Genomic DNA, 15,033 nt, shown 5'->3' with positions numbered 1-15,033 from the left:
TTTTCAGCACAATTGCCTTGTAATATAGCTTGAGGTCAGGGATAGTGATTCCCACAGATGTTTTCTTGTTGTTGAGGATGGATTTTGCTCTTCTGGGTTTTTTGTTATTACAGGTGAAATTGCACATCGTTCTTTTCAACTCTATGAAGAATTGGGTTGAAATGTTGATGGGGATTGCATTCAATCTGTAGATTGCTTTTGGTAAGATGGCTATTTTTACAATATTGATCCTTCCAATCCATAAGCATGGTAGATCTTTCCATTTACGATATCTTCCTTGATTTTCTTCTTTAGAGATTTGAAGTTCTTGTTATACAGGTCCTTCAGTTGCTTAGTTAGAGTCACACCAAGGTATTTCATAGCTTTTGTGACTATTTTGAAGGGTATCTTTCCCGTAATTTCTTTCTCAGCATGTTTGTCCTTTGAGTAGAGGAAGGCTGTTTTTGGTTGCTGACGGTCTGAGTGCCTGTTCTTCATGCCCGAGGCCCTCCAGGAGAGTTCCTGCTCCTGTTAAGCAATGGGGAAGCGTAATTTCTGTTCATTCTGCCCAGACCTCTCTGCACTCCAGCTACTCACAGCACAGTCTCACCATGCCTGTTTTCCTGGATCTCCACTGTGCCTGGTGGCAGATGCCCTGAGCATTTGTTCCCCTTCCTCTGTTTTTGGTGATGCACAAATTCAATCAATGTTTCTTGTTTTGCTTCCATACTGCATTTAGAGCCTTTTCTCCAAAAATGTGGATTAATGTTTTTTTAATAAACACAAATTCATTTTCATCTTATTTTCCAGAGAGGACTAAGGGTACCTACATACACATATATGATACAATATTCTAAATAAAATCTCAGCAAAATTGTATGAGCCCAAAAAAAATTTAAAGGAGGCAAATATTGTCAATTTCTATTTGATATTAATATGAAATCGAAGCAGAATATTGCTGATTATGGTACAAAACTTGTTTCTTAAATATATAATAGAAAAAGAACACAGTGGATATACTCAGAAGTCATGTCATCGTTCTATCTGCTAGAGATATTACTGCATCATTCTATAAAACTTTAAAGGGAGAGCATCCAAACCACAGTTTCATAACCACACTTCATCACCTACTTCACTGTTCAAGGCAGCAAGATCTGAAAAGCACTTGTAATGCCATTGTATGACACAGATAAGAAAAATAGTAGGACTGCTCCTTTTAGCACTCATAATTATATAGGACAAAATTTTCACCAGAGAAAGGTGGAGAAAATAGACTTTCTATAAAATCCAGCTGAGAACCCTGGAGAGAAGAGTGAGATGAGAGTTTTCCAAATGAAAAATCATTGACCAGAGGTTATAGACAGCTACGTCTGAAGGATGGATCAGTGAGCATAGCTAGAAACCTTTGTTTTTCTTCATATTACATTTTCTTATGGCTACAGCAAAGGAGACTTCATACAAGAAGCTGTAATGTGGCAGCTGAACAGTAGTGAAAACTCACGACAATAATCATTCCAGTGATTTTTTTCTGAAAAGCCATAGAGTGGATGTTGTTCCACGATCAGAGGATAAAGTTGGGGCTCCATAACATGTTCTCTCTTTTTCTTTTACCATTTCTAAAGCCAGGCCCACATACAGAAATCTTGCAAGAGCTCAGAAAGGCACAACTTTAGCTTTCTAATCAAAATATCAAAAATCAGTCTTCTGATAACTAGAGTATACAAAATAATTAGAGTTCTGGGGATCCCAAGCTGTTTGAAACTATTTATAAAATTCTGGGCACAGCCCTGATCTTAACAAATGATGTCAAATCACAGAGAAAGAGATCTGAAGGGAGATTATAGGGTAGATGATTACACATGTGACATTTTGACATCTGGAAGTTGAACATGTAGAATGAATGAGAATAACACCTTTAGACTTGAAAAGTTATGACCGATAGTGAAACTATAGAATACAAACAGGGTGATTCTCAAGTTGTGATCTGAAGCTCACTGCTAAATGATAAAAGATGTACATTTGTCATGGGAATGGTTTGACAATAGAAAAAATAATGATCAAAATTTTTTCAGAATATGATACAATATTTTACAATGTGAAATTAATAGGACAATAAATTTTAGATAGTAAGAAAAATGTTCTCAGTAGATCATTGAAAAATATAATGTAATGAAATATGAAAAACTATAGGGTATGTATGAAAATATCAAATAAAAATAATATTTCAAATAAAATAAAATAAGAATTTAAGCAATATATTTATTAAACAAAACAGCAATAATAAGAGGGGCTGTTTGTTTTTTCTATTCAGAGTTTTATCCATATTAAAAAAAAATGAATGCATATTGATTGAGTTACCTACTGACAGTTAATAATGTCATGCTCCTAAGTTCAGTAAAAGTTTCTTTTTAGAACTTTTCTATATATTAATATAATAGAATATCATAAGTTAACTGAGGCATAAATTCAAGTAAGGGAAAAAAACTTAAGAATAAAAATGATTTAAGAAGTTGGGAAGTGGTTTTAAAAGCATTTACTGCCATCATTTGGAAGCCATAGGCAGGTTAATCTCTGAATTTAAGGGTTCCTGATCTACAAAGTGAATTCTAGGGTAGCCAGGACTAAACAGCTAAACAGAGGAACACCGTCTAAGAAAACCTAATACATAAGTAAGTAAGTAAGTAAGTAAGTGTGTGTGTGTGTGTGTGTGTGTGTGTGTGTGTGTGTGTGTGTGTGTGTGAGAGAGAGAGAGAGAGAGAGAGAGAGAGAGAAATGCAGAGAGAGACACTCTACACACAGAGAGACAGAGACAGAAAGCAAATATCACTAAAATACTCATCTAGTATTGAGGAATAGGATAATTTCTAAAGTGTGAAAATGAGATTGTAAACTTCAGTTTCAATTGGTTTTAAAATAAAAAGAAAATAGACCTAAGCAAGGGGAAAATAATATGCAAATACTATGTAAAAAACTGAAATAAGTTATGTCTGAGTACCTAAAATAATATAAAAACAATTGGATATAAAATAGCTATTTAAAAACAGGAAGTTCAGTATTAAAATATCTTCATATGCCATATGTTCCCTGCAGCCATATTTTGAAGAAACATATTTTATAGGGTACTGTGGTAGCTGGAGTCGTCCTGTAGTAAAGAATATATGTAAGTTTGTACTATAAAATTAATTAACTTATTCCACAATGTAGTGTTTATGAAAAGTTAGTAGGTATTAACAAATGTTCTGGGAGACCCTGACAACACAGGACTGGTGAGAACCAGGTGAGAAGGGATTCTGACTAGGCAGGGGGCAGAGAGATATCTGCGGAGCCCAGGGAAAGTGTGCACCTGCCCGCCCAGCAAGATCCAGGGTTCCAGGAACCTGGCAGCATCAGGCACTCTGTTCCCAGCGGACAACTCCTGGGGTGCACAACAGGCACTCTTTGAACATCCACCACCAGGAACAGCAGAGATCCAGGGACATACGCAAGATACAAGGGAAAAGCGAGAACCAATCACTGACAACAAGATGGCAAGAAAAAAGCTAAAGAATGTACCCCAGGTAAACCAAGACAACCTGGCAACATTAGAACCCAGCTCGCCCATTACAACAAACAGCAGAATGCCAAACACTCCAGAAAAAGAAGACTCAGACATGAAATTCTACCTCAAAATGATGATAGAGATCCTTAAAGAAGAACAGGAGGAAAAGCATAAAGAATTAGAAGCTTTTAAAGAAGAAGCAAAGAAAAAAAAAAAAAACACTCAAAGAACTAAAAGAAAACAGAACCAAAGAGATGAAGGAATGGAAAAAGGAATTTAAAATGGAAATAGACATAATAAAGAAAACACTAAAAAAGACAACCATAGAGTTAGAAAACCTAAAAAAGAAACCAAAAGTCATAGATACAAGCATTTCCAACATACTAAAAGAGAAGGAAGAGAGAATCACGGGGGTGCAAGACAACATTGAAAACATAGACAAAACAGTCAGAGAAGATGCAAAATCCAAGAAGCTCCTAACCCAAAGTGTCCAGGAAATCCAGGAAACAATGAGAAGACCGAACCTAAGGATAATAGGAATAGAAGAGGGTGAAGAATATCAACTAAGAGGTACAGTAAATATCTTTAACAAAATCCTGGAAGAAAACTTCCATATCCATAAAAATGAGATGACCACTAGCATAAAAGAAGCCTACAGAACTCCAAATAGGTTGGACTAGAAAAGAAAATCCTCCCAACACATAATAGTCAAAACACCAAGTGCCCAAAGCAAAGAAAGAATACTAAAAGCAGTAAGGGAAAAAGGCCATGTAACATATAAAGGCAGACCAATCAGAATCGCATCTGAATTCTCCACAGAGACTATGAAAGCTAGAAGAGCCTGGACAGACATAATGCAGACTCTGAGAGAGCACAGGTGCCAGCCCAAGTTGCTATACCCAGCAAAACTATCAATTACCATAGATGTCGAGACGAAGATATTCCAAGACAAAACTAAATTTACACAATATATGACCACAAACCCAGCACTACAACCCATTATAGGTGGAAAACACAATACAATGAGGGGAACCACTTCATAATAAAAATAAGAAAACTTCTAAGGAAGAAAACCAAAAGTAGAAAGACACACAGGCACAATTCAACCTACCACAGCAACAATAGCAGGAAACAGCAACCACTATTCCTTGATATCTATTAACATATATGGACACAACTCCCCAATAAAAAAGATATAAGCTATCAGACTGGATACATAAATAAAACCCAGCATTTTGCTGCATACAGGAAACTCAACTGAGAGACAAAGACAGACACTATCTCAGAATAAAAGGTTGTGAAAAAACCTTCCAAGAAAATGGCCCCAAGAAACAAGCTGGAGTGGCCATTCAAATATCGAATAAAGTAGATTTCCAACCAAGTGTTAACAAAAAAGATAAGTAAAGACACTTTTTACTCATTACAGGGGAAATTTGTCAGGAGGAACTCTAAATCCTTAACATATATGCTCCAAATACAAAAGACCCATATTCATAAAAAAACCTTACTAAATCTCAAATAATACATTATAACTCACATAATAATAGGGGGAGACTTTAATACCCACTGTCACCAATGGACAGATCATAGAAAAGGAATTGAAAAAGGGCACTGTAAAACTAACAGACTCTATGAACCAACTGGAAATAACAGATATCTATAGAACATACCATTCTAAAACTAAAAAATACAACTTCTTCTCAGCACCTCAGGGCACCTTCTCGAAAATTGACCAAATAATTGGACACAGAACGAACCTCATTTGATACAAGAAGATTGAAATACTCCAATGCATCCTTTCAGATCACCATGGTCTATGGCTGGTCTTTAATAACAACAAAGACAACAAAAAGCCCATATACACATAGAAAATAAACAATGATCTATTAAATGATAGCAGGGTCAAAGAAGAAATAAAGAAAATAAAGGATTTTCTAGAATTTAATGAAAACAAAAATACAACATACACAAACCTATGGGATGCAATGAAAACAGCACAGAGAGGAAAACTCATAGTTCTGAGTGCTTCCAAAAGAAACTGGAGAGAGCATACACTACCATCCTGACAGCACAGTTGAAAGCTCTAGAAAAAAAGGAAGCAGATACACCCAAGAGGAGTAGACAGCAAGAAATAATCAAACTTAGGCAGAAATAGACCAAATAGAAACAAAAAGAACCATTGAAAGAATCATCAAAACCAAGAGCTGGTTCTTTGAGAAAATTAACAAGATTGATAAACCCTTAGCCAAACTAACTAGAGGGCAAAGCGACAGTTTCCAAATTAACAAAACCAGAAAGGAAAGTGGAGAAATAACAAATGAACCTGAGGAAATTCAAGAAATCATTGGATCCTACTACAAAAGCCTATACTCAACCGAGCTGGAAAATCTGTAGGAAATGGATGAATTCCTAGACAGACACAAGATACCAAAGTTAAACAAGGACCAGGGAACCAGCTAAATAATCCCATAACACCTCAAGAAATAGAAGCAGTCTTCAAAAGCCTCCCAACCTAAAAAAGCCCAGGTCCAGATGGGTTCAGTGCAGAGTTTTATCAGACATTTATTGATGACATAATACCAATACTCTCCAACCTATTCTACAAAATATATTCAAAGGGACCACTACCTAACTCATTTTTTGAGGCTACAATAACCCTTGTTCCTAAAGCACACAAGGACCCTACAAGGATAGAGAACTTCAGACCAATCTCACTTATGAACATTGAAGCAAAAATACTCAAGAAAATCCTTGCACACTGAATCCAAGATCACATCAAATGGATCATTCACCATGACCAAGTAGGCTTCATCCCTGGGATGCAAGGTTGGTTTGATATAAGGAAATCCATCATATCCAACATATAAACAAACTCAAAGAAAAAAACCAAATGGTTATCTCATTAGATGCTGAGAAAGTATTTCTCAAAATCCAACACCACTTCTTGTTAAAAGTCTTGAAAAGAACAGGAATCCAATGCCCATAACTAAACATAATAAAAGCAATATACAGCAAACCAACAGCCAACATCAAACTTAATGCTGGGAAACTTCACACAATCCCACTAAAATCAGGGACTCGACAATGCTGCTCACTCTCCCCCTACCTATGCAACATAGTACTGGAAGTCCTGGATGGAGCAGTTAGACAGCAAAAGGAAATCAAAGGGATACAAATTGGAAAGAAAGAAATAAAAACCTAACTATTTGCAGATGACATGACAGTGTATTTAAGGGATCCCACAACTTCCACCAGAGAACTCCTACAACTGATAAACAAGTACAAAAAGTGCCTGGATATAAAATTAACTCAAACAAATCAGTAGTCTTCCTATATTCAAAGGACAAACATGTGGACTAAGAAATTAGGGAAAAGATACCCTTCAAAATAGTCACAAAATCTATGAAATACCTTCGTGTGACTCTAACTAAGCAAGTAAATGACCTGTATGATAAGAACTTCAAACCTCTAAAGAAAAAAATTTAGGAAGATATCAGAAAAAGGAAATATCTCCCATGCTCATGGATTGGAAGGATCAATATGTTAAAAATGGCCATCTTAACAAAAGCAATCTACAGATTCAATGCAATTCCCATCAAATTTCCAACCCACTTCTTCATTGAGTTGGAAAGAGCAATATGCAATTTCATTTGGAATAACAAAAGACCTAGAATAGCGAAATCTATCCTCAACAACAAGAAAACATCTGCGGGAATCACTATCCCTGACCTCAAGTTATATTACAAGGCAATTTTACTGAAAACTGCATGGTACTGGTACAGAAATAGGCATGTGGATCAATGGAATGGAATAGAATAGAAGATCCAGAAATGAGCAGTCACATATATGGTCAACTGATTTTTGACAAAGGAACCATAAGCATGCAATGGAAAAAGCACAGGCTATTCATCAAATGTTGTTGGTCCAACTGGCACTCACCATGCAGAAGAATGAAAATAGACTGTTTCTTATCTCCTTGTACAAAGCTCAAGTATAAGTGGATCAAAGATCTCCACATTAAACCAGGTAAACTGAAACTATTAGATGAGAAAGTAGTGAGAACCTTAGAACACATAGGCACAGGAGAATATTTCCTTAACAGAACACCAATGGCTTGAGCTCTATGGTTGACAAATGGGACTTAATGAGATTGCAAAGTTTCTGTAAGGCTAAAGACACTGTCAAAAAAACAAAATGGCAGCCAACAGAGTGGGAAAAGATCTTTACCAACCCCACCTCAGATAGAGGCCTAATATCCAAGGTATGCAAAGAACTCAAAAACCTAGACACCAGAGAACTAAACAGCCCTATTAAAAATGGCATACAGACTTAAACAAAAAGTTCTCAATTGAGGAATATCGAATGGCTGAGAAACATCTAAGGAAGTGCTCAACATCCTTAGCCATCAGGGAAATGCAAATCAAAACAACCCTGAGATTCTACCTCGAACCTGTCAGATTAGCCAAGATCCAAAACACCATGACAGCAGATGCTGGCAAGGTTGTGGAGAAAGAGGAACACTTCTCCACTGCTGGTGAGTTTGTAAACTGGTACAACCACTCTTGAAATCAGTCTGGCGATTCCTCATATAAATTGTCATAGTACTACCTGAAGACCAAGTTATGCCACTTCTGTGCATTTACCCCAGAGACGCTCCAGCACACAACAAATATACATGAACCACAGTGTTCATTGAAGCTGTATTTATAATAGCCAGAAGCTGGAAAGAACCCAGATGTCCTTCAGTAGATGAATGGAAACAAAAATTGTGGTACATTTACACAATGGAGTACTACTCAGCTATCAGAAACAATGAGTTAATGAAATTCTTAAGGAAATGGATGCATCTAGAGAATATCATCCTGAGTGAGATAACCCAGTCACAAAAGAACAGACATAATATTCAGTCACTGATAATGGAATACTAACCCCAGAAAGCTCTGAACACCCCAGAAACAACTCACAGACTGTGTGAATCTCAACAAAAAAAGAAAAGAATATATTTTAATTAAAATAGAACTGTATCACCTCCCCCTTTTCTCCCTACAGCCCTTTCTAGTCTCTCTCATATCCCCTCAAATTAATAACCTCTTTTCCTATATTATTGTTACATATATGTATATATATATATATGTGTGTGTGTGTGTGTGTGTGTGTGTGTATGTATATGTACCCAGAAATACTTAATTACAACCTTAAAAATTATGTTCAAAATAAATAAAAAAGGAAAGAAAAAAATTAATGTAAGTCTGTCTGAAAAAAAAAAACAAAACCAAACAAAACAAAAAACAAAGAAACAAACAAACAGACAAAAAACCAAATGTGCTAGCATCTGTTCTGTGTGAGCCAAAATAACATGAGCTTAATAGCCAATCCTCCATTTTGAATCTCACATCAGTCTTCTATTTTGAAAATGTATTCATGGTCTTTGATATTTTATTTACTGGAAAGATTATGAAAAGTAGTCATTTTAAAGTACCAATTTGGACTCTTCAATCACCACTTTATGATGCATCATAAGACTTTATAATTCCTAAATGCATCTCAGAAAAACTCTTTCTATCTTATCTGTATAAAAAGTGAAAGAAAGCCTTAACAAAAACACACAGTAAAGTAAAATAAACATCGTCAATATAACTATCCTTTGATATTTTTCATCTCCTTCAAGAGACCATAAACTATTATTAGTTAGTCATCCCTGCTCTTTTTATTATTAAAATAGTTTCTTCTGTATTTTAAAGACCCTGTGGCTTGGATATGATATAGATGACAGACAATACCTATTGTCATAATTGGGATTATCGCCTGTGTAAGTGGAGATTGTTGTAAAATGTGAAATTGTTGCTTAAAAGATAGGTTGTGCTCCTACATTTTGTCATGCCTGAGTCAGTTGTAAAAGGCAGGAGAGAGAGAGGGAGGGAGAGATAGAGAGATGGAAGGAGGGATGGAGAGATGGAGGGAGGTAGTGAGAAGGGAGGGAGAGAGATTGAGAGTCATGTCTTGGAGTGAGTGCTAGGAACACACTTTTAGTTCTGCACATGGAATATTATTCTTTTATAACTGTTCTGAATGTAAGTTGTTGACAGGTACTGGGAAAGGAAAATCAGTTTGCTTCATGTAGCCCTGAAAAGACAATAAAATAGCTATTTCTATCGTGTGGATCTGTACCTTTATATTCACAGGCAATACTAAGTGGACTCTGAATATAAAGGGGGAGGTAGGATACTGGAGGAAAAGGTACTAGGTTTAGACATGGTAGGAATTATAGAAGATGGAATAGGGGTAGATTTGACCAAAACACATTATACACATATAACACATGTGCACACACATACCCTCACACACACACACACACCAAAAAAGACTAAAAATAACCCACATACAGTTCATTATTTTTATTAATATTATGATAAATTTTATTGTAAAATTGTCCAGATGACCTAATTTCAAAGACAGTAGATTGTAAGTTATACAATATATGTACAGAATATTTCTAACATTATATTTGTGTTATCATTATGATAATTAATATAAATCTCTGAGGAAATTGCTGTCTAAATAGTTCTAACATTGTGTGTAATTCTTAAATCTTATTAATTTTATTTTCAATAGCATATTAATTTAGTTTAATTTATGCTTCTTGTTTTTTATTTAATCCGTCATATGAAAAACAGAATTATGAGAAAAGTACCACATATATGTGATGCAGAGCATATAACATAAGATAATTTGTATTTTTCCTAATTATAAATATTTGTCAAGGTTTCATATGTGTCTATATATTCATTTTTTACTGTGGTAGTTACAGACTATTGTGAATCTCATCACCAAATTTTCTCTCATTTTTTCTTTGATTGAAAACAAATTAGTTTCTCATATACTTATTTCCTGATTAACATTTATCCACCTGGTACTACTTTTTAGAATTTAATGAAAATGATGGCATAACACACAGAAAATTATGGGATACAATGAAAGCAGTGCTATGAGGAAAACTCAGCTCTAGTGCCTCCAAAAAATAATCAAAAACAAAAAGCAAAACAACAAAACAACAGGAGATAACAGACATAATGGCTTGACAGCACACCTGGAAGCTCTACAACAGAAAATAGCAGGTGCACCCAAGAGGAGCAAACAGCAGGAATTATTCACCTCATAACTTTAATCAACCAAATAGAAAACAAAACTATAAAAAATAAAAATCTACGAGCTTTACTTTGAGAAAATCAACAAGACAGATAAATCCTTATTCATACTAACTAGAGGGCACAGAGAGAGTATTCAAATTAAGAAAATCAGAAATGAAAAGGGAAACATAACAGAAACTAAGGAACTTTTTAAAAAGTGATCAGATCTTACTACAAAATTCTATACTCAACAAAACTGGAAATATGGATGAGATGCACTACTTTCCATATAGATATCAGGTACCAAAGTTAAATAAGGATCAGATAAAACATTTCACATTCTCATGACCCCTTAAAAAAGAAACCCAGTCATCAAATGTTGTCACTCAACCCCCCAAAAAGGGGGTTCAGTGCAGAATTCTATCAGATATTCATAGATTTAATACCAATACTCTCCAAACTATTCTACAAAATAAAAATAGAAGGGACACTAACCAATTTATTCTCTGAAGCCACTATTATGCTTATTCCTAAACCACACGAAGAACCTACAAAGAAAGAGAACTGCTGATCAATTTCCCACATGAACACTGATGCAAAATTACTTAATAAAATTCTTGCCAACAGAATCTTAGAACACATCAAAATGATCATTTAACAGGACCCGGTAGGCCTCAACCAAGAGATGCATGGATGTTTCAATATACAGAAATCCATCAATGTAATCTCCTATATACACAAACTCATGGAAAATAACTACATGATGGTCTCATTAAATGCTTACAAAAAAATTCAACACCCCTTCATGATAAAAGTCTTGGAAAAAAACAGGAATTCAAAAAGTTGAAGAGGGTGGTTGGGAGAGGGAGCACTTGCATTGAAGCAAAAGGAGATGATGGGAGGATTGGAGTAGGTGGAAATTGGATAACATTTGAAATGTAAATACATAGAATGTTCAATATAAATTAATTTAAAAAAGAATGGTGATTGTCATGGTGTTTCTTGACAGCAATAAAACCCTAAGAGAGTAAGTATCAATTGATTGTAGGATGACTAGGGTCACTATCAGATATCAGGGGTAAAATATTCACTGTTTTACATATTCTCAGCCTTTTATGTATAGGGAAAATGGTAGCCTGTTGCTTTTTATCAAAATCGTCTTCCACTGAACAGAATGAATTTGAGGTTTATCCTGCATGTAACATATACTATTGTTTCATTCTTATTTAGGTACAAACTATATTTTATTGTAAGATACAATTTAATTTTTGTCACTAGTCTATAAGCCTCAGAGTTTTTTGGTGTTGCTGTTTTCTGTTCTCAAAATAAAATATTTTTCAGGTTGGGTTAAGTAAAGTAATTTACAATTTTTTTTAAATTATACTTTTAAACTAGTAAATATCTATGGAATTGTCAATATTATTATGAGTTCTCCCTTATCTAAAATATTTTTATACTTGTACTTTTTCACGTTTTTATTGGATATTCTCTGAATTTACATTTCAGATGTTATCCCCTTCTTCCAATCCTATTTTTCCTCCCCCTCCCATTACCTCCATGATGATGCTCTCTCTGCCAACCATCCTCTCCCAGTACAGCCCTTGGCATTCCCCTACACTAGAAAAATTACCCTTCGCTGGACCAAAGGCCTCTCCTCCCAATGATGCCATAAAATACTATCCTCTGCTGCATATGCACCTGGAGCCATGGGTCTCTCCACAGGAATTCATTGGTTGATGTTTGAGTTCTCGGAATGTCAACTCTCTAATTTCTTTCTCAGCCTATTTATCTTTTGAGTAGAGAAAGGCTATTGATTTGTTCAAGTTAGTTTTATATCCAGCACCTTTGTTGAAGTTGTTTATGAGCTGTAAAAATTCTCTGGTGGAATTTTTGGGGTCACTTAAGTGAGCAATCCTATCATCTGCAAATAGTAATGTTTTGGCTTTCTTTCACATTTGTATCTCTTTGACCTCCTTTTTCTCTCTAATTGTTCTGCATAGGACTTCTAGTACCATAGTGAATAGATAGGAAGAGAGTGGGCACCCTTTTCTAGTCCCTGATTTTAGTGAGAGTGCCTCAAGTTTCTCACCATTTACACTGATGCTGGTTTGCTGTATATTGCTTTTACTTGTTTAGGTATGGGGCTTGCTTTCCTGATCATTTCAAGAATTTTAACATGAAAGATTGTTGAATTTTGTCAGATATTTTTTTAGCATCTAAAGAGATAATCATGTGGGTTTTTTTCTTACAGTTGGTTTATATAGTGGATTACAGTGATGACTTTCCATACATTGAACCTTCTTGAATTTTTGGGATGAAGCCTACTTGTTCATAGTGAATGATCTTTTTGATATGTTATTAGATTCAGTTTACAAAAATTTTATTTTATTGAGTATTTTTGCATCAATTTTTATGAGGGAAATTTGTCTCAATTTTTTTTTCTTTGTAGAGTCTTTGTATGGTTAAGAATAAGCATAATTGTGGCATCAAAGGATGAATTGGGTAGTATTCTCTCTGTTTCTATTTTGTTAAATAGTTTGGACAGTATCGGTATTAAGTCTTTCGTAAAGCTCTGATACAATTCTCTAAACCCATCAGGTCCTGGGCTATTTTTGGTGACTGCTTCCATTTTTTTAGGAGTTATGGGGTAGTGTAGTTGGTTTATCTGATCCTGATTTAACTTTGGCACCTATTGTCTGTCTAGAAAAATCTTCATTTCCTCTAGATTGTCCAGTTTTTTGAGTATAGGCTTTTGAAGTAGGATCTGATGACTTCTTGGATTTCTTTAGTTTTGTTGTTGTGTTTCCCAGTTCATTTTTGATTTTGATAATTTAGATTCTTTCTCTGTGCCCTCTAGTTAGTCTGACCAAGGGTTTATCAATTTTGTTGATTGTTTTTAAAAAGCCTGCTCTTTGTTTTGTTGTTTCTTTTTATAGTTCTTTTTGCTTCTGTTTGGTTTATTTCAGCTCTAAGTTTGATCATATCCTGACGTCTACTCCTCTTGGGTATATCTGCTTCATTTTGTTCTATAGCTTTCAGGTGTGTAGTCAAACTGTTAGCATGTCCTCTCTACATTTTTTGAGGTGCTAAGAGCTATGAGTTTTGCTTGTAGCACTGCTTTCATTGTATCCCCTCAGTTTGGGTATGTTGTGCCTTTGTTTTTTTTTAATTCTAAAATATCTTTAACATCTCTCTTTATTTCTTCCTTGACCAAACTATCATTGAGTAGAACATTGTTTAGCTTCCATGTGTATGTGGACTATTTGTTGTTCCGTTGTTATTGAAGAAAAGCCTTAGTCTATGGTGTTCTGATGCAATGCATGGGATTATTTCAATGGTCTTGTATATTTTAAGGCCTGTTTTGTGACTGAATATATGGTCAATTTTGGAGAAGGTACCTTGAGGAGCTAAAGGTATATTCTTTTCTTTTAGGATCAAATATACTATAGATGTCTGTTAAATCCATTTGGATCATAATTTCAATTAGGCTAGGGTTTTGTGATTTTATTCAGTTTTTAAATTGTTTCATGGCTTAAATAATGACAAGAGACAATATGCTTTCCTTCACTTAAAGCCAATTTTCTCATTGTCATGGAGCTTTGAAATCCAAAGATTCCAAATGTAAACATCTCAGTGAGGTTTTCTATGTGATTTGTATGTGGAAAAGTATTTGTTAAGGTAAAGAGAAACAAATTTTTATCCAAATATAAACTGCCAGATGTTCATTGAGGTTCAAGCCTCTGCAAAGATGAAAGTTTAACTTTATCTGCTATTGTTTTGTTTTAAACCACAGAAAGAGAATCCTACTTTATTGAGGCTGTGACAATTCCCCTTCAATGACATTAAATGGTAGAGAATTTATGAAAATATTAAAAACCATGAATGACTGAATTAGCAGCATGGACAAAGTATTAGTCTTGCTTAACAACAACATTTAGTTGTGAAAACACAGACAAAATATTTAATGTTGGAGATACGAAAAAAATGCCCTGAATTTGAACTGTTTATAAGTTTAATGTTTTAAGATTATAGCATAAGTTGCTATTCTTTAAGGCAACTTTGATTACCATAGCTTGAAGCAATTTTGAGATGGAATGATGATAAATTCTAAACTGTGAGGCGTATTTAATAAAGTATTTAATGAGGGGGAATCTCAGGTTCATTGTGGTTTGCATTTCTGTGATGACTAAGGATGTTGGACATTCTTTTAGGTCCTTCTCAGCCATTTGTGATTTCTCAGTTGAGAATTCTCTGTCTAGCTGGGTACTCCTTTTATAATAGTGCTATTTAGTTTTCTGGAGCCTATCTTCTTGAGTTCTTTGTATATTTTGGATATTGGCCCTCTATTTGATGTAGAATTGGTAAAGATACTTCCCAGTTTGTAGGTTG

This window comes from Micromys minutus (genome assembly GCF_963924665.1).
Source record: "Micromys minutus genome assembly, chromosome: 25".
Taxonomy (NCBI): Eukaryota; Metazoa; Chordata; class Mammalia; order Rodentia; family Muridae; genus Micromys; species Micromys minutus.
Note: the sequence above shows the minus strand (reverse complement) of the source record.